This window comes from Macrobrachium rosenbergii, chromosome 43 (genome assembly GCF_040412425.1).
Source record: "Macrobrachium rosenbergii isolate ZJJX-2024 chromosome 43, ASM4041242v1, whole genome shotgun sequence".
NCBI classification, from domain to species: Eukaryota; Metazoa; Arthropoda; class Malacostraca; order Decapoda; family Palaemonidae; genus Macrobrachium; species Macrobrachium rosenbergii.
In genome coordinates, this window is record NC_089783.1 from 27476584 (window position 1) to 27499124 (window position 22541).

General features: G+C 33.4%; 1 protein-coding gene across 2 annotated transcripts in view; it reads left to right on the forward strand.

Annotated features, from left to right (window-relative positions):
* Positions 1–395: 395 nt before the first annotated feature.
* Positions 396–22541, forward strand: part of LOC136828689 (uncharacterized) — a 486022-nt gene continuing 463876 nt past the window's right edge. Inside the window, exon 1 of one of the 2 annotated variants that reach the window (XM_067086816.1) lies at positions 396–1481. The gene's annotated coding sequence lies outside the window, so the exon portion shown is untranslated. The remainder of the gene's footprint in view (positions 1482–22541) is intronic. The other variant, XM_067086814.1, reaches the window with a different exon arrangement.

The window sequence follows — 22541 nt, forward strand, 5'->3', positions numbered from 1 at the left end:
AAAATAATTTCGGTGACCCACCTACAAGTAAACGGAGCATGTCGCCAAGCACCACTCTCCCCAGTACGTTTGTATGGATGTATGCCATGTGTATCTATGTATGCATGTATGTTTATGTCGAAGTGCGATGACCTGTTCAATATTTCACATTATATTCTCCTCAAAATTTTATCGCTTGCGAGCCTCTCCTCATACGAAATAGCACGAATATTTTTGCCTTATTCTTTTCTGTGACATGGGAGAAAAAATTGACATAAGCACATTCCCTTCCCACTCAAGACACGCAGATACAGACGTCCACGCACAAACACACAGCACACACACACACGCACACACACACCAACTTAGGTCACTCGTGTTGAGACTCCCGACACTCCGTCAGCCTCTACCTGCTCAGTGTTTGCTGAGTGGTCGTGGGAGTTAGACGCGCCCCGTCTTGGTCCCGGGTCGGACACGCCTCGCCTATCGCCCCACCCACAAAACTTAACGATGTCCCACAGATCGTAGATATACCGAAAGGAAGGAGTTTCCCCATGCCTTAGAAAACCCATACTAAGTACTGCCATCCTCAAATACCGTTCTATCTGCTAGAGAAAGCAAGAAATAAAAAGAAATTTGCCGCGTGTTGTTTTCATTCACACAGATATGATGATCCGTTTCACATATGCATAAAACGATGGGAGATTTTGCTTGAATAAATACATCCGTGTTATTCGATAATCTTCCCTCCTCCTCCCCTTTCCCTTTCTCTCCCTTTACAAATATCTATGAATATTTATGATCCCTTTCCGTATTTTTTTTTGTGTTTTGGTTTGGTTTTTTGGAGACTGAGGTAAAAGAGCAGTTGTGTTTTTTATTTCGTATGTTTTTCAACACTTTTGAGCAGGGCAGTCCCTGCATATAAAAACCAATGGCCGCTTTTTAAAAGCCTGAGAGAGGCAAAATAGACTTACCTTTGTCGCTCATAAGGTCAAAAGTTACGACTTGCATGAGTCAAAAGAGTAACCAGCCTTTGCAATAAGCCGCAGAATGTTGAGAGGATGCGAAACAGCAGGATAATACTTTACTGACAATAAACATAGGCGAATATAAGACAAAACCAAACCAGAGATCTATACCACAGTGCAGCCGCCAGTCGCCTGAGAAAGAAAAAATAAACGAAAAAGAAAAATTGCGGAAACAAGATCGTCAACCGGCGAAGGAGAAGCAATACTAATTCATTGTTGTGAGCTAACGAACAGGTTCGCTACGCGTACTCGTTAGTAGTGCCCAGTGAAGCAGCAGTAACCAACAGTAATAATAAATCGTAATTGTTCTCTGAAATCCATCCTAGAGAATCTCGAATGGAGGTGGCAATGGTGGTGACCTTACTCTATTCACGTTGGGAAATCTGTTTGACCTGAGTTGACCTGACCCGATTTCTTTCAGCGTTGCCAAGGGGCTGTCTGCATGCGTCGCTGAAGGAGGAATGTCGATGCCAGGTAAGTGTTGCTTTAATGTGAATTTTTCGTTATTGTTTTGGTGATTATTTTTATGTGTGGAGATTAGCATTTACCGACGAAGATGAGGTGTGTACGTAGAGAAGGGAAGTATAAAACGTTGGTATTTCCTACAGCAAAGGTAAATCAAACCATACGGTATATTTAATCTCTCTCTCTCTCTCTCTCTCTCTCTCTCTCTCTCTCTTTCTCTCTCTCTCTCTCTCTCCGCTACTGAACAAAACCATGTTAAAGCATTGTAGTGAAAAACAACGTATTTCAGTGAAATGAGGAATATTTCATCATTCTTTAGTTAGGAAAAATGTACATTAACTAAAGAAATAATCCTAACTGTTTTGTGTCCTTAACACTTCTAATGCTTTACGTAAAAAAAATTTATTTTTTTTTGGGGGGGGGCCAATTTTAGGACTAAAACTACAACTTTATATTAAAGGTACAAAAATATATATTTGTATACATATACATACTGTATGTGTAGTCATACAGATACAAAGTGTCAATTTTCGTAACAGCAGAAACAGAGAGCGTAATTTAATAGTTGTCTTTATTCTTATTCAAAGTAGTCGTAATAATATACTTGCAATAGTAGTAGTAGTAGAAGTAGTAGTAGTAGTTGTTGTTATTGTATTAGCAGCAGTAGTAGTAGTGATACAAAGATTGAATTCAAAGACATATAAGTATTCAAAGAAATATAAGTATAGATGAAAAAGTATTCAAAGAAATATAATTATAGCTGATTTTCATCCCTGAACAGCGGATGCAGATAAAAAAAAAAAAGATAGGAGTGGAAATAATCGTAAAGAACAAGCCACTTACGAATAAAGACCAAGGCCAATAACCCCACAACAGAGCCGCAGAAGTGAGAAATGAATGGGGCCCGAGAGGACCCACTCTGGAGAGGTTGCGTTAGAGCGCGATGCTTCGAACCACGTGGTCAGCAGGTAAACCGGCGACTTTCACTTATGTCACAGGTGAGCGATGCTCACGGGACGCGGTCTCATCGTGATTAAGCGCCTGTCACCTCTCCGTTTGCTTATTTTGTTATTGGTTCATTTATCTTTTGCACAGTTGCTGTCAGTGTGATCGGATGGAAAAGTTTAGCTCTTTCTGTTATGGAATAGTTTAGTTTTTTCTGGTGTATGTATTGTTCAAGTTTTTGCTGTTGCGATCAAATTTCCGTCATACGTCGTTTCGCTCACTAATTTGGATGGGCTTTTGTAGCAAACACTCTAAGACCAGCTTAAATCTCCAATCTTTTTCCGTATGCCCTTCTATTCTTTTATAAATGTTCTTCACTTTCCTAAAAAAACATTTTTCTTCCCGACAATGAATACCCAACCTCTCTACTCCATGTCTCTCAGGCGAATATTTGTTCGTTTCGTAATTTTCATAAACTAATAAATAAACGTAAGTTTTCTTTCTATCTTCAATTTTCCGAATTTCATCGTTTGTTCCAACGTCAGTTTAACATTTTTGTCTAGTCCTTGGGAAGGAATTTGCAACATCCTATGCCAATATTTTCCATTTGAGATCATTATTTTCATAGTTTATTATTCAGATAATTATAAGCCTTAAGGTCTGAACAAATGTCTGAGGATGACCCAATTTTCTCCATTACATTGATATACTTTTATATTTATGAATTTATTTCATATATATCAAACTCGTTAACTATCTCTCTCTCTCTCTCTCTCTCTCTCTCTCTCTCTCTCTCTCTCTCTCTCTCTGGAGCTAATTCCAAAAAGAAAAATACAATACACAAAGATAAAGCCAAAATCTCTTTATGATATGTTCCATTTGTGATCGATTACATTATAAATAACGACTCTTTTTTAGAGCATAATTAACTTGGTAATTAGATTTAAAAGCTCTTCTTCCACGCTCATGAATTTGATATAGAAGAGTTCAGTATGAAATTGAATATTGCAAAAGAATTATATCTAACGAAACATTTTTTAAGCTTTTGCTCAATTTCTTTTCTTCTTAATATTGCATATAATTTTTCGTTTTGGAATAAAAGAATTCATTCATTTTCAAGAAGAACAAAACCAGAAAATGTCATAGTTGGGTTATCAAATTTCATCGAAAAGAAATATTAGAAAATTAATATCAATTAGTAAAAAAATACTTAAGTGTACCAATATAATATAAAGTCTCTTATGCTCTCTCTCTCTCTCTCTCTCTCTCTCTCTCTCTCTCTCTCTCTCTCTCTCTCTCTCTCTCTCTCTCTGTACGTCAGCAGATTAAATTTTCACAATTAGGAAAAATATGAAAGGCAAGTGAAAGCACATATTTAACCAAAAATGTAAATGACAAAGCTTTTAATACCGCCCTTCAGCATAAAAGGAGGTTAATATTTCATCCATTTACAACGCCCAAGAGGGAGAGAGAGAGAGAGAGAGAGAGAGAGAGAGAGAGAGAGAGAGAGAGAGAGAGAGAGAGAGAGAGGATTGGGCTATTTCAAGGGAAATAAATACCACCTACCTGAACTCTCTCTCATTTAAGTGAGCCCTCAGAGGAAATAACTCTCTCTCTCTCTCTCTCTCTCTCTCTCTCTCTCTCTCTCTCTCTCTCTCTCTCTCTCTCTCTCTCTCTCTCTCTCTCTCTCTCTCTCTCCCTATATATATATATATATATATATATATATATATATATATATATATATATATATGTATATATATATATATATATATATATATATATATATATATATATATATATATATATATATATATATATATATATATTATATAGCCAGTCATACCGTTCACAGCGTTACTGGGAAGCACACGTCAGTAACAGATATACAGATAAAAAGCAAACGAATGAATAAAATAAAAAGAGAAAATATGTGAACAGAGGAAAAAAAGTGGCCCGTGTAGGCGTATATAAAATGGAAATGTCTTTATTCTTTTGACTCCAGATGTCAGTCATATCAGTGTTTTTATTACTGATTCTTTTTAGCCAAATCATTTTTTTTACATCATCTTAGCCGTAAAATATATCAGTGATAAATATTTTTCCTGTTAATTATAAATACGGTTTGGTTCCTGATTCCTCATTCTCATCAAGAAGGATTTTTCCTCTCTTTATCGAGTTCTTGAACCGGATTCAAACCCATTCAGTTTTTCCTCTTTCATATTCTTGATTTTCATCTCTTCAGAAATGATTCTTTTACTTACGTTCTAAAACACAATTTAATTTTTAGAATGATTTCAACTCCTGGTCGGCATTCGAAAAAGTCAGAGAGAGACTCATATAAAGCGAGCCTTAATTAATTCATCTTCATTATTAAGTATTTAACATGTATAGTGTCTGAATAGATATTATCTTTTAATACATTTAACTTCCCTATGCCACCAGCGTTATTAAAAAAAAATTCCTAGTAAAATGCGAATTTTTGCTTAAGTTATTTTCTCTTTTTAAGGGAAGTTTAATTAATAAACTGTTAAAAAGACGCGAATGAGAGAGAGAGAGAGAGAGAGAGAGAGAGAGAGAGAGAGAGAGAGAGAGAGAGAGAGAGAGAGAGAGAGAAATACTCTGCACTGTGGGTAGACGATTTTTTGTTGTTTAATTAATGGAACCTTTACTTTCACTCTGTTTGAAAATATTTTATTCGTTCCATTAGAGAAAAATAAGTTTTCTCTCACCGAGGGGAAAAAAATCTCACTCTTATTTTCACGGGGAGAAAATATCTTTTTTCCGCTATGTAGAAAAAAATATATATTTGTTACAGGCAACCCCTGGTGTTTGGGAACGGAGTCAAGTTATATATATATATATATATATATATATATATATATATATATATATATATATATATATATATATATATATATATATATATAATTGTGTATTAACAGTTTCATATATAGAAGACACAGGATGCTGCCAAATTCATACTAAAATTGCTTAGAAGGTTCACCAGTAGCACTTTGGACCCCCATACAATCACTGCAGCATTCAGTTGTATTATCTTACATGCACAATCGCGCTCCGTAGGAATTACGAACTCTTTTCACACAACTTCCGTCCTCCTTTCTTTCCCCATGACCGAACCACCTCATAACACTGATCTATCATTTCACCTCCAGCAAGGAAAGCGGACTTAACAGTCATTTCATTCCTACCCACCATGGTTTCCATGGTGGGTATGCTACTCATTTAACGTGACACACCTTTTGTGTCATCCTACCTTTATTCTTTTTACTCTCAAATACATATACAAGTTAGCTGCTTTCCTTCCTCCGCTATAAATATTAATATTCGTATCTATGTCAGTCTGTTTTACTCTCAAATACATATATAAATTATATATCTGCTTTCCTTCCTCCGCTATAAATATTAATATCCGTATCTATATCAGTCTATTTTACTCTCAAATACATATGCAAGTTATTTGCTTTCCTTCCTCCGCTATAAATATTAATATTCGTATCTATATCAGTCTATTTTACTCTCAAATACATATACAAGTTATCTGCTTTCCTTTCTCCGCTATAAATATTAATATCCGTATCTATATCAGTCTATTTTACTCTTAAATACATGTACAAGTTAGCTGCATTCCTTCCTCCGCTATAAATATTAATATCCGTATCTATATCAGTCTATTTTACTCTCAAATACATATGCAAGTTATTTGCTTTCCTTCCTCCGCTATAAATATTAATATTCGTATCTATATCAGTCTATTTTACTCTCAAATACATATACAAGTTATCTGCTTTCCTTTCTCCGCTATAAATATTAATATCCGTATCTATATCAGTCTATTTTACTCTCAAATACATGTACAAGTTAGCTGCTTTCCTTCCTCCGCTATAAATATTAATATTCGTATCTATATCAGTCTATTTTACTCTCAAATACATATGCAAGTTATTTGCTTTCCTTCCTCCGCTATAAATATTAATATTCGTATCTATATCAGTCTATTTTACTCTCAAATACATGTACAAGTTAGCTGCTTTCCTTCCTCCGCTATAAATATTAATATCCGTATCTATATCAGTCTATTTTACTCTCAAATACATGTACAAGTTAGCTGCTTTCCTTCCTCCGCTCTAAATATTAATATTCGTATCTATATTAGTCTATTTTACTCTCGAATACATATACAAGTTATCTGCTTTCCTTCCTCCGCTATAAATATTAATATTCGTATGTATATCAGTCTATTTTACTCTCAAATACATATGCAAGTTATTTGCTTTCCTTCCTCCGCTATAAATATTAATATTCGTATCTATATCAGTCTATTTTACTCTCAAATACATATACAAGTTAGCTGCTTTCCTTTCTCCCCTATAAATATTAATATTAGTATCTATATCAGTCTATTTTACTCTCAAATACATATACAAGTTAGCTGCTTTCCTTTCTCCGCTATAAATATTAATATTCGTATCTATATCAGTCTATTTTACTCTCAAATACATATACAAGTTATCTGCTTTCCTTCCTCCGCTATAAATATTAATATTCGTATCTATATCAGTCTATTTTACTCTCAAATACATATACAAATTATATATCTGCTTTCCTTCCTCCGCTATAAATATTAATATTCGTATCTATATCAGTCTAATTCCCAATTGCCAATTACGAGTACAAATATACTTACAAGCTGTAAGTGTATTAAGAGAGAGTATATTATCTTGACTTCAACACGTCGCATAGTAGAAACACGCAAAGAGTAAAAAAATATGAAAAAAGATTAAATATGATGATAAAAGGCATCGCACATGCATAATCACATCCTCGCACATCACCACCTTTTCTTTGCATTTTCTCCTCTTGCAGTTTCAGACTCTTTTCACTAGTTTCTGCTACTTCTCTTCCGTCTCCAAATCGGTAATTCTGTCACTTGCAAACATTCCAATTTTATGCGCAGCGTATTTCCTTATTCAAAATATTGCACCGATATCTACTGTCCTTTGCCATATATCCCATATTTTATCGATCAAGATATTAAATACGTTTTAAAACGTTCCACATTCTTGCCTTAGACCAACTCTGACACCAAACTAGCCACTCTCCTTTTCAGGTATTCTAGCACAAGTTACATTTCTCTCCAATCTCAAAATCTTTCAATCACTCTCAAAAACCTGTTCTCTGTACCGCACATCCTCAGCCCCGCATATTCCCCTCATTTCTACTCTATCATCTTTATATATATGCATACAGTATATATATATATATATATATATATATATATATATATATATATATATATATATATATATATGAAAAAAAATGAGAAAAATTTAAACAGCTTTCGAATTAATTTTCGGCCCTTCTTAAAAACGTTAAAATCCTCTTATTCTTACTTTTAAAGTTGTGCAAAAAATTTCTATTTTGTTATGACGGTCAATTTCTAGTCCGTCAGCTCTGCATTTGATGAAACAAGCCTTTTATATTTAGATTTATAATACGATGGGACACGAAAGCAAGCAGAAATATAATGATCACAAGACAAAAAGCCAAAGGAATATTATCGTTATATTGTATTACGTCATTTAGTACCACGGGAGGAGATTATGTTTTCTTACCTTTAAGCTCTTTGAAACTTTAGAATAATTTCTGATTTCTCCTCCTCAAAGAGAGAGAGAGAGAGAGAGAGAGAGAGAGAGAGAGAGAGAGAGAGAGAGAGAGAGAGAGAGAGAATTGTTTTTACGGTGGTAATGATATACGGTGAATTATACTTGCGTCCGAAATCTTGGAATAGCCTTGAAAATGTGTATTTCAGACGCACAATAAATGCATTTATACCAACATAATAAAATAAAAAGCTGTAATTTCGAAAAAAAGAAAATTCCTCATTGCAGTTGGAAAGTGAAACTATAGACTGTGAATTACAAAAAATAAAAAAAAAAGGAAATTCCTGATCGCCTCTGTCATCACAGAAGCTTTTTTCCTAATCACTGTTCAGTGTTTGGGGTTTAAGCACTCATAAATGAAGCTCAGTTTAGCTTAGATGAACCATATCGAAAATCACTCCCAAAGAGAGGAAATCGCGTTATAAAATTATTTTTCAAAACTGTCTTTCTTTTTACCCGAAGCCTAAAATGAAAATTTGAGGGTTTCATCCTCATACAATTTTCTCTTTTTATTCAAATGCGATGACACCCAGACTGACTGATAAAGCACTTCAAATATTGGCCAGGCGCCGATCGAAACGCGGTAGATAGAGCGAGAAACATCTCGCGGAACGGCACAATGTAGATTGAAAGAGAAAGTGCATAACTGGCGTCGCTCGAGCTTTGGGTGTCATGCGAGACCCACATTTGCTTGGCTTAGTTCAAGAGCGATAGAGCTGAACTACTTGCCCTAATGAAAGACTGGCGGAATTATGGTTGCAATTCGCGCAGAAAATCATTGAAAATGAGATGCTGTTGCGGGGATGGGCCCATTTGTGCCTTAAATATTTATTTAAATAGAATATCTTGTAATAATAATGAAAACAATTGGATGGAGGAAATACGATTCTTTTATCATGTTACTAAAATCGAAGAGGAGGAACCGTTCTCTTTAAATTGCGCTGCTTTTGCTCAGAATGATTTTCTTGGTATTCGGTGGGAATTCCTCTGCTGACGAACTATATAACAAAAGAAAAATTAAGCGGCATTAAGTGTGGGTGCATATTTCACGTGTATATACAACCATGCATGCTTTTTAACCTCGAAATTATCCTTAACAGGCCATCTAATAACAGGACGGAAAGTAATCATTAGCAGGCCATCTCATGACACTACTCATTACACAGGCGTTCGCCATTAAATCCTTGTCTAAACGCATAAAGGGGACGCGAATAAATTTATTGAGAATTTATGAATAAAAGTTTTTACTCCACCCTCGATGTTTTTTATCCCTCTACTGTTGTCATCAGCATTATTATTAGCTCCTTTTCGTCCACCCTCTCTTCTTTTCCTGTCCTCTTCTTCTCCTCCTCCTCCTCCCCCTTCTTTAAGCCTCGAAGTGTATATTTGCCGTGGCTCGCACTTCCCTCAAAGGAGAGGTAATGTGATTAGCGAGTGATTACAAGTAATTATAATGGAATAATCATCTTAGAGGATACATTTTCTCTTTGCCCTGCCAAAGCGGATGCATAAATCATTCGAGGAATCTTTATTCTTTGGGGGTAAAAACCTCCTTTCTCTCTTTCTTTCCCTCTTTCTTCGCCTTTTTCCCGTTTTTCTCCTTTGCGTTTTATGACGTAACTTAACGACAGTTCTCGGCATATTTATGGCTTCTTATTATACCGTCTGGGGGAAAGCAAGACATGGATCCTAAAGGGGAGTTTAGTTTCTGCTCAAAGGTTGTTTTAAGTTTCTCTATCTCTCTCTCTCTGCACACGCACACCCATACATTTATATATATATATATATATATATATATATATATATATATATATATATATATATATATATATATATATATATATATACATATATATATATATATATACACATATATTTATATGTACATATATATATATATATATATATATATATATATATATATATATATATATATATATATATATATATATATATACTTATGTATGTATATACTGTATACACACACACACACACACACACACACATATATATATATATATATATATATATACTTACAAATGTTACTAAAGCACAATATCATATTTACTACTGATATAAATTAAATTTAGCCGAAAACTAGACGCCTCTAGATTATCATCGCATAACTTAGATTAACAGTTCCGTTTTATCTGAAGTATTCCTTAGGCAGATGCAAACTTTTTCCTTGACACAAGTGTAATAACCGTTCGATTCTCAGAAAGAATTTTGACCGGGCGACATACCTATTCCTGCCTCCTTGCATTCCACCTGAGTCAACTAAGTTCCAGGCACATGATATACTGCAAAGATTAGCAGAAGTACAGTAGGATTTAATGGAATATATGAACATTTCGAAGGTGGACATTCCCCTTTGCGAAAGCGAATGAGAAAGTGGTGTGTCCTAATGCTCGCTGATTTTGTATTTCATCTCTCTCTCTCTCTCTCTCTCTCTCTCTCTCTCTCTCTCTCTCTCTCTCTCTCTCTCTCTCTCTCTCGTGTCATATTTTCGCAGAATGTAATTATGGCTGGAGTTCCGGTAAGGAATTAGTAAAAATGCAAAATGTCTTACGAGAATTCTGGAAGCTTTGAGAAAACAAAGATTTCTACTATTAAATATTTCCAAGTCGAATTAAAATGATAAGAAAATGGTAAAAAAATACATAAATACATCAGTGGAAATAAATGAAGAACGAATTAGAATGAATAAAAGTAGAGAGGGAAAAAGAGAGATTTGTACAAGCTAGATAAATAAATACGTGGTAGACGCGCTGAGAACCCATTACAGACTTGTCAAATAAAAACATTTGTTTTGAATTAGTAACATTGTTCTGAGAAACGTTCTACATGCTAATTCTTTCATTTATCTACTTTTAAAACTTTGCGCGATGTGACTTCAATTTCATCGCCTATTTGTAAAAATCTAAAAAAAAAAAAATACAATGAAATAAATGAAAAAAGTAATGGAATTTAAAATGGTTACAGAAGTATTATGGGTATTGAGGAGGGGCTGTGGAACGAAAAAATGGTTACAGAAACATGTAGCGAATAAAAATTAATCATCTCCTGAGAGGTGACCAAATAAAATAAAGTAATGCAATGAAATGGTATAAAATAAGTACCCAGGCTTTAAATATGAATAAAAAAAACTTGACGCAAAAACAGAACAAAACACTATAAAAAAAAAAAACCACCGCACTTTATCATGCTGAACACAATGCGTTAATTTATAAAACCAATTAATTAAAAAAATGAATAAAAAATGGGTGAAATATTTATGCAGGTTCGTGACATTATATTAATATTTTCATTCCTGTCCATAAATACGACCGTAAGAGTATTAACTACTGGGCGGAAATATCAGCTTTGTAAATTTTCCTTTAAGTAATTGTAATGATCCGTTTACCCTATAAGTTTCCCACTATACCTGCCTGTATTTTTATATTTTTGTCTCTATGAAAATAAGAATTGAAAAATATTCTCAACTCCACTCGTTATTCGAAATATGGAGGGCATGTATGTCCTAAACGCATACAGGTATATGCATATATACACACACACACACACATATATATATATATATATATATATATATATTTATATATATATATATATATATATGTATATATATATATATATATATATATATATATATATATATATATATATATATATTTATGTGTGGATACATATATTCTTGTGTAAATATATATATATATATATATATATATATATATATATATATATATATATATATATATATATATATATATATATATACATATACACATAAAACAATTCATCTATCTTTATCCTCTGTTAACGCTTCTCCAGTTGTGATCTTCCAGTCTGCAACCATTTGATTCCAAGGCATCAAATCTCTGTCCCCCTCCTGCGATACACTGAAAGATTAATCCCCCTGAACCTGACTGGTAGCTTTTCCTCACTCCTGGGGAGACCTGAGCTGAAATCCTTATCTCCAAAGTTCGCAGCGTTTATCAAGCGGCAGGGCTGCATTCTAGTCCTTTTGAGGCAGAGGCCTTAAAACCCGTTGTGAAAAGAGCGCTCAAAGACTTTTCCGAGATGCAGGTTTCAGTGTGCGTGGAAATATATTTCATACAAGTACTAACTCACTTTTGGTCAAGGTTTGGCTACAGCGGTCTCCATTGCAAAGGTACTGTCGAGGTATATCTCTACAAAACGCAAATCCTTCTTCGCGTCTGCGTCTAAGTAAGCGCTTCGCACAATTCACAGCTTGTGACTTGAGTATCTCTGATCATTTTAGTGTCTACGACTAATAATATCATAATATTTCTTACCCAAGAACTGGAAAAAATCTGAGACGCCAGCAATGACTTCAATTCTCTTTTTTTTTCGTAACAAAATAATATTTTTTTATAACATCCCTAACAATTTGATGTTAATGAAAAATAAATTATGCGTTCAAGTACATTAATATATATTTTATTATATATAGCAATGGATATTTAAAGAAATTCGCTTTCACGGCTTTCCCGATTAACCACATAACGCACAAAAAAAAATGTTATTTGCCATATATATATATATATATATATATATATATATATATATATATATATTTATATATATATATATATATATATATATATATATATATATATATATATATATATATATATATATATATATATATATATATATATATATATATATATATATATATATATATTTATATATATATATATATATATATATATATATATATATATATATATATATATATATATATATATATATATATATATATATATATATATATATATATATATATATATACATATATATTTATATATATATATAATATATATATATATATATATATATATATATATATATGTATATATATATATATATATGAATATTCAGTAATAAAAAATTTGGAATAAGAGATAAAGAGAGACACATAGAAGTGAATGAGGATCGGGGTTGGGTGATAATTAACAATTTTAAGATTAAGTTAATAACCCAGAATTTTCCATTTAATAAATCAGGGTTGTTTATTTTTCCAGTTTACGAGATCGCAATGACGTTTAATTACATATTTGATATATCGATATTCTTTTTTCCACTGAATAAAGCAGAATTAGGATTATTTTTCCTATGAGGTAAATAAGAATCTTTTAATTTATACTTTTAATGAATTCAAATTACGCTAATTTTCCAATGTAATTTGTCAGAATAGTTTACTTTTTCATTTAGTAAATCAAATTATTTTTACTATTTCTCATTTGTAAATCGGAATTATAATTTAAATACCCTTTAAAAAATCCGAATTCTGTTTTTATTTCCTTGTAATATGTGAGAATTTATAAAATTTTCCATTAACGTCTATTCCCAGACCAGAGAGCGAAATATCGGAACTATTTTATAGTATCCCATTATTAAGTGTAAAATGATCTTTTAAGTCGAGACTTTTACTGCTTCTCAAGCTATAAGGAAATAGCATCATTCCTACACTCGCAAATTTGACATCATCTTCACACGTCATCGAGAGTTGTTGGCACACGCATTCAGTATAGAATAATGACAATTATCCTTAGACCACGTAATTTGTCAATGGGTGAATTAGGTCCATTCAAAATTCATGCATTTCGCATTTCGGCGTCATTGATCAAATGCTAAGAGACTCCAGGAAGCGTCTGTTAAAAAAAAAAAAAAAAAAGACACGCACACACACATGCATAAAAGATTAAGTCAGCGGTTCTCAAATTTTTGGGTGTCGTTACCCCCGGGGGCAGTGGTGTGATAGACCACCGGTACCCCTAGCCCATTCCTCTTCAGTTATGTGAAGTTATAATGTAAAGGAAAGAAAAATATTGGAATGCTTAATTTCTAGTGCATTTTATGTGTAAGAAATTAATCTATTTACTTCTGTATTATTTATTGATTTATTTATTTATTATTATTATTTATAAATTTACTGAATTTTACTCCAAAGAATTATAATTTTAGAAAGTGCCTCGTTACCCCCACGGGGTTAATTACCCCCAGTTTGAGAACCACTGGATTAAGTGAATGCTTTTTATATAATACATATCATGGGGGGGGGTGTGTGTTAGGTTGAAAGATTTTTTTTTTCAAAATATACGTAAAGAATTATTTTACACTTCAATCATAGGCTTTTAAAAAATGGAAGCGTGGAAACCCCACGTACGTTATATGTGACTCCATAAATGAAACAATAAGGTTTAATATTCAGTCTGATATAAATTTTCGAAAGCTCGAGTGACTAGAGGAAAGATCCCATAAGATTTTGATGCTTGCAATTGTGCCTGAAATCTTTTTATAAAGTTTATATCTCGGCTTGCTTTCATTTTGACGTTGTGCACTTGACACAGTCCTGAGCTGTTGATTATAAATGAAAAATAAATATAAAAAAATGCTTTATTTAAACAAAAAATTTCCGTCTACATACCCTTACATATATACATATATATATGTATATATGTATATATATACATACATACATACATATACATATATATATATATATATATATATATATATATATATATATATATATATATATATATATATATATATATATCACACATTACCACAGGTGAAAAATAAGAGACAGGGTGTAGGTCAGGACCTACACCCTGTCTCTTATTTTTCACCTATGGTAATGTGTGATAAATGAATCACGTACAAAAGTGATAATAATCATATATATATATATATATATATATATATATATATATATATATATATATATGTGTGTGTGTGTGTGTGTGTGTATGTATGTATTAAACTTTCAATATTTTACTCTAATAGATTGGTCACTTTCAAACGACTTTGATATAATGGCTTTGTTCAGAGCAGACTTTGTAATACGACTGCTTGTCAGTGAAACGATTGTGGAAAAATACAGTAGTCTAAAGCGACTTGGCGATCAAGTCATTCTTTTCAGCGACTAGGCAGTAATAACACTCTAAACACCCAAGGAAATACTGTCATTCTATTCATTCACACAAGTCGAGGAGAAATAGCTTTATACAGAGTGACTCGGCGAATAGTGCTTGCCTCTTAAACGACTCAAGTGACAGGTAAGGTTTAGCGACTCAGAACGGGCCGCCTTACCCAAACACCCTTCGGAACAATGATAATTACTTGAGCGACTCATGGGTAATGGCCCTCTCTCAAATGTCTTGGGAATAACGCTGTTCCCTTAAACGGCTCAAGAGTGATAAACGTGGCTGATGTGACTTGAATATAATGTCTTTATTTGAACCAACTCACAAGCGGCAACTTCATACGAAGTGGCTTTCCTTGTATCCTTGCAATAAAGAAAACCAAATCCGGAATGTCTCCGAAATGTTATTTCAGGCAAATTTGGAATGCAGTAGATAGATGTCTTACTCACGGTGAGGTAGAGACGATGCTGTGAGCATAATTCCCAGTTGCATAGATTGTGACAGTATTCTTGCAGCTGGCACTTCCATACACACGGACGCTGTTTCAAACCCGCTGTAAATACAGATTTCATAAAGAGGCGTTGGAATTTATTCAAACTGTCTTCTTGAAATTAACGAAACGGTACAGTTCTTTCGCACAACTAAGAATTCGTTCACTTAAAAAATCGAATTGGATAGACCTAATTTCATTCCATGAACCAGTTTACTTCTAGGGATTCTATATTACCATGCGAATTCTGTCCACAAAAAAATTGTAAATCATTCACATATCCTGATACTGTAACCAACTTAGTGCAAGACCCCTTGTGGAACAGTATAATCCACTAGAAAATGTGCTAATGTTTATTTCGGGGAATGAAAATTTAATTTCGGTAAAAGATTTCATTTCAGATTTTCATTGGCAAGGTGGAGATTTGAATAAGCCTAAATTATAGTGATAAGTTTTGTATAAACTGTTTATAAACATTCATAACCATGTTTCCCACCAGAAGAGGCTATATGCCCTTGTATGTCAGAAATGATTACTTGTAATGAAATATATTTATGAACTTTTCGAATATACTCTGAAATACTTTCACCCATATGCTTCTGTGAGATTCGCAGATTTATTAAATATAAATAATTGCAACTGATAATGAAATGGAATGCGTGCAAATCCAGTACACAATTAAGCTTACATAACCTACCATAAATGATAAGAACATATTTTGATGCCCTGGTATAAGAATCTCGCTGAGAAATTCATCAGTTTACTGAATGTGTTTAGATTAAATGGAGAGAGAGCAAAACAGATAAATGAAACATTAGATTAATACTTAGATTTAACAACTTAGTCGAGTATTCCCTAATATGCCTATGGTCTACACAACTGGGGTACGGCGGTGGGCGACAATTACCCTGGCGCTAGATGACCCCTGATATAACAACCAATCAATTTATACACCTGTGGTTTGCGTACTTAATTTCGTGAGTTCTGCTCTGAGCCGCTGCAAAATTATACCTCACAGTCTGAAGAAAAACTAATTAAGGAAATAAAACGAGTAAAAAATGCGCCGAAGTTTCTTCGGCGCAGTCGAGTTTTCTGCACAGCCGCTACGGCGCATAATCAAGGCCACAGAAAATAGATCTATCTTTTGGTGGTGTCGGTATAACGCTGTGTGAGCCGCGGTCCATGAAACTTTAACCACGGGACGTTGGTGGCCTATCTTATATTGTTGCCAGAAGCACGATTATGGCTAACTTTAACCTTGAATAAAATAAAAAAAAAATTACTGAGGCTAGAGGGCTGCAATTTGGTATGTTTGATGATTGGAGGGTGGATGATCAACATACAAATTTGCAGCCCTCTAGCCTCAGTAGTTTTTAAGATCTGAAGGCGGACAGAAAAAAGTACGAACGGACAGACAAAGCAGGCACAATAGTTTTCTTTTACAGAAAAACTAATAAGAGTAGAAACGGACATCCAGCAACGGCCATGCAATGGCTTTCCTGAATGTAAAAATAATTATGAGGAATTTATATAAGCCAAGATATTAGAAACGGTAAATTTCCTGGGCTAAATTCCTCGATTTGACGTTGATATGATGACGATATATTTATAGAGAAATGGCCTAGGTTAGCCGTACAGATCAAAGATGCTTACTAACATACGTAAAATAAGAAAAAAGACTCGTGTTTATACACACGGCGCATCTTTAAATACATGTACGATTACTTTTATCGCACAACCCATGTTTGGTATTGCGTAACCCAGATTTCACCGGTTTCAGAACAAAAACACAACAGATTTTTATACATATTTCGGTCTTACTTAGAAGGGCACGCGCGCAAACACTAACGAATGTGTTCCAGATAAATGCATGTTACTTGCGCGTGTCTATTTTGCATACGTATATTATTCATATACCTATGAACATATTATGATGTCGCTGACCGTATAATATTCGATAGCCGAACAACGAATATTATTTTTGAATCCAAAATATCTACACAAAAAATACATTGTATTTTAAATCATAGCTTTTGACAAATATTTTATTCATGATGAGAGTCATGCAACATGCAACAGCTTTCAAGAGAGTTGGCGTATTGGTGGTATTGCTGAAAAACGGAGTTAAAAATGTACCAGATATTAAATGACAACTACCGTGGCATCATACCTAGATTGCGTAAATGCCGAGTAATCCTTCTTAGTTCCCGAGGAAATCAGACATGCAAGGTAATCGGAAAATAAATCTCTTACTTGGAATAATGTAATTCATAGAAAATTATTTTTTGATCAGCCAGTGATAAAAAGATGAAATTCATGCATGTCTTTTTGCTATTGACAGTCCATTCAGACTGAATGGTGCTGAGATCATAACAGAAAATATTCATTTATCTTTTATTAATTTAACGAAATTATCTTTTGACGACATATTGTGAGGATTATTTAACTTTTCAATTCGATAATAAACATTAATAAAATATACTTAACGTTAAATAGTTCTGTAAGAGAATAAGCAATAAGAGGGTAACTGTGAATTATTCTACAATAACTTAACAACAAAAAAGTAATGAAAATATTCTTATGATATCGGCATTCTGCAGCTGATTCTTATTTTCCTCGTTTTTCAGAATATTAAACTGGCATGCCTGGTAAATAAATGTATCCAACGACTGGTAGAAATAGTAGATGTCATCGGCTACGCAGATTTTTTTTAATTTTTTTTTTTACTGAAATTGTAATACAAGAAGAACTACTGAAAAAGGTTTAACTTTCCTTATAACTAATCGGCTTTACCTAAAGGTGGAGAATTTTGAAATCATCGTGTGTACAAAACTCTTTGCTAAGAGACAGAAAGAAAAGATAAAAATAGCGAAAAAAATGATATCTAGTTATGCGAAAAGAAAGTCTTCATTAATGGATTAAAAAAAGATGTTCCTAGAATGATCATTTAGCGCTGAAATTATAAAATACAAACTGTTATATAAAATTCTTCATTAAGAGATTAAGAAAATGAATAATTCCAATTTACGGAATTTATAAAATACAAACGGCTATATAAAATTATTCATTAAGAGATTAAGAAAATAAATAGTTCCAATTTACGGAATTTATAAAATACAATCGGTTATATAAAATTCTTCAATAAGAGATTAAGACAATAAATTATTCCAATTTATGGAGTTTATAAAATACAATGGGCTATATAAAATTCTTCATTAAGAGATTAAGAAAATAAATAATTCCAATTTACGGAATTTATAAAATACAAACGACTATATGAAATTCTTCATTAAGAGATTAAGAAAATAAATAGTTCCAATTTATGGAATTTATAAAATACAATCGGTTATATAAAATTCTTCATTAAGAGATTAAAAAATTAATAATTCCAATATAAGGTTTTATGTTCAACTACAATGTGGAAAAAATTGGGGTTATTACAAGTCGTAAGCAACCATAAAGAATTTTACGTTAAGAGCTTTGGTGATAGATCAACGTCCCACGTAACCGATTTTCATAAAGCTTAGGAATATTAGATGTAATCTTCAAAACGAAATCCTCTATTAGGGTATTACAAAAAAAAAAAAAAAAAAAATAATCACGGCAATAGAGGCAGGGTTACAAGAAACCGGAGTGTTTCCGCTAAGCGTTGTGAATTTTAAGAGATGTAATCGGCTGTACAATATCCTACATTAATGAATTTTAAGAAAAGCTAATAAAAGAAAAAAAGAAAATAAAATATCCTTAGTGCTCGTTTCCGTGGCTCTTTTACGACTTCCTTGAACATCCTTTTTATCCTATTCTCTCCCACAATTTCCTTCGGTTCTTTTCCGAAGTCCTTCCAAGAACTCGTCTTAATGTCGCCATTTTACCCGTTGATCGTTTTTACTCTAATAAAACGTTCTTGTTTCTCGTCTTTCTTTTGATCGCACAGGTGACTCTCGGGACTCAGATTACCTGTCACCTCCCATTCCGTAGACTGTCCCTACTCATTTTCACGCCATGGTCTGCTGTTCGTTTACATTGCTTCGTTTTACCCGAGGAAATGTCTTCCTCATTTCAAAAATTCGTCGGTTAATCTCCTTTTCATTATCTGCATTTCGCCTTCATCCCTTTATTTTCGTTTCCTCCCCTAATTAAGCTTCTTTCTCTGACGCCCCAATTTATGCTGTATCCTCTCAATCAACCCACTAATTCACTCTCTAGCTATCCTGCTTACCGCGACTCCCTGCACTCGAATCTTATTTCTTTCCTTAACTGCTCGCCATAATTCTTCCGGTATATCACATTCCTTCCCTTATACTCATAGTTTCCCTTCCTTTATGGGCGGACCTTCCTCCTTTTCCTTTTCTCTCTTCTCTCTCTCTCTCTCTCTCTCTCTCTCTCTCTCTCTCTCTCTCGTTGAAAAAAAGAACGGGAGAAAGAAAAAACTCCAAACCCAATTTTCCTAATCCGACTGCGGTCTTTGGCGACCACCACCTCGCTATGAGCCATTGTTCTCATTAAGAAACGATAAATATTTTTAGCTGGTAATGACTTGGCCATGAATTGCGATATGAGAAAGGAAATGAGCTTCTCCCTAAGAGGTGCAATGATCCTCAAGTGCTTTTTACATGCCAATATTCAACCGCAGTTTCATTCGGTTTTCTGGAACATTTATGACAACTTTTCTTTGTGCGCGCATTGTAATTGGAAACAGACGAATAAACATTCAAGCCAGGAATTTATTAAATGGTTGACTTTCCCTATTTCGAAATGCTTCATCGACAGGTATTTTGCATCTTTTTAATTAACCCATATAGATTTCAAAATGCATGATAAACGTCCGCTCACATGAACATATAGCGTATAATAATATATACTTCCTTATTATATCAAATATTGCCCTCGAGTTTGATGTCAGATAAATGAATAAATGAGGAGATATGTTAAACAATATTAACAGACACACATATATAAAAAAATATATACATATATATAAAGTATATATATATATATATATATATATATATATATATATATATATATATATATATATAGAACGTCTGAGTGTCTGTTGATATTGTTTAACATACCTCCTCATTTATCCCTTCATCTCGCATCAAAATCGAGAGCAATGGCTAGTGTAAAACGGAAATAATCATTATTACGTCATGACCTCCACATTTATAAAGGTAGATATCGCTATTATCCCTATCGGTCCTTTTATAATAAGACTTGTTATTTTTGTTGCACTTTATCGTTTCATGTCACCTTTGTCACATGATGTCAGATTTTACTGATTTTAAGCCAAAAGGAACAAAAGTTCTGTTACTTTGTTTGAACCACTGTTTTGCTACTCATTTCCTTTGTTCCGTATTTACCGCCGGCTGAGGTCATTTTGCTTCAGTTATGTTCAGTAACCTCTGCGTTATTCTCTTTTCGAATATTTTTTTCCTTTAGTGTATTACTAAAATATTTATTGACTCTATCGTCAGTATAGCTAATTTCTAGCATTAATGAAAAATTATTCCTCTAGGAATATTTATTCCTAATCTATAGTGCGTCACTATACTGTGACGGGAAATGATTAAAAATCCACAATTATGAATGAGTAAGGTTGTATGCATTATTTTTAGCATTTGGATAAATACAGCCTTACTCATGTACATAACTGTAGATTTTTACTTAATATTTACTTCTTATATCCACAAGGGGCGCTCATATTCTCAAGAAGATTCGAAGGTACCGCCACCACGCTACGCTAAAAAATATTATTTGTAGCCTATTCTGTCGTTCTATTATACTAGGAAAAAACTGAAAGTTGTATATTTAATATCTATTCATTTTACGCTGGAAAAATAAATTCTCGAAAAGCGAGATTACATCGTTGAAATCATAGGTCTTTCATGAAAACATCCAGAATACAAGAATTTCTGTTTCGCTATTGTCTTTCTCAGAGCAATTTCTTTTCGGATAATGTTGGAAGATCCATGCTCCGACCCTGAGATGGTCAAAGACAGTTTGGTCGACAACGTCACCCATCCAAGTATTTACCAAACCCAACGCTGCTCAGATTCCCTGATCAAGCGACAACAACAATTGTTCCTGTTGGTAACATTTGCTATCGTCTCCTCCATCACTGCCAAAGCCTCGAAAAAAAAAGAAGTAAAGTATACCTTAGTTTAACCAGACCACTGAGCTGATTAACAGGTCTCCTAGGGCTGGCCCGAAGGATTAGACTTATTTTACGTGGCTAAGAACCAGTTGGTTACCTAGCAACGGGACCTACAGCTTATTGTGGAATCCGAACGACATTATACCGAGAAATGAATTTCTACCACCAGAAATAAATCCCCCTAATTCTTCATTGTCGGTCGGAGACTCGAACTCGGGCCTAGCAGAGTGCTAACCGAGAACTCTACCGACTCGTCCCACGAGGAACTTGCCAAAGCCTCGAGCAACAACTCTTACAGTGTATAGTTATTCCTGGACGTCCAACGAAACACAGAGTAAGACTGCCCTTGAATATCTCCCTTATTTTTCCTCCTAAAAAAAAAAGGAAAAAAAAATGTCCTGTGGGAAATTCCGTTGGCGCTGAATGTGGAATTGCCGTCATTTGTGAAGAGAAATGATTGCAGCAAGTTCGTTGCCCGTAAATGGGCTCATGTAGGTATATACAGAGCTTTCTCTATCAGCTCTTCTCTATCTGTTTCCATATTGTTTTAATGTATTGCTGCCTGCTTGTATATATACATACATAAATACACGCATGTAAATGTATGTACAGTATATAGATATACATATATATAGTATATATATATTCAAATATATATATATATATATATATATATATATATATATATATATATATATATATAATTATGTTATATATATTATCGGGTTAAAAATGGGATTTCGTGTGAAAAGTGAGTGAATCCCTGGTATGTACAACTGGGAGAAAATGAAATATCAATGAAGAATGAATTAAAATGAGGCAGGGAGCCTAATGCAC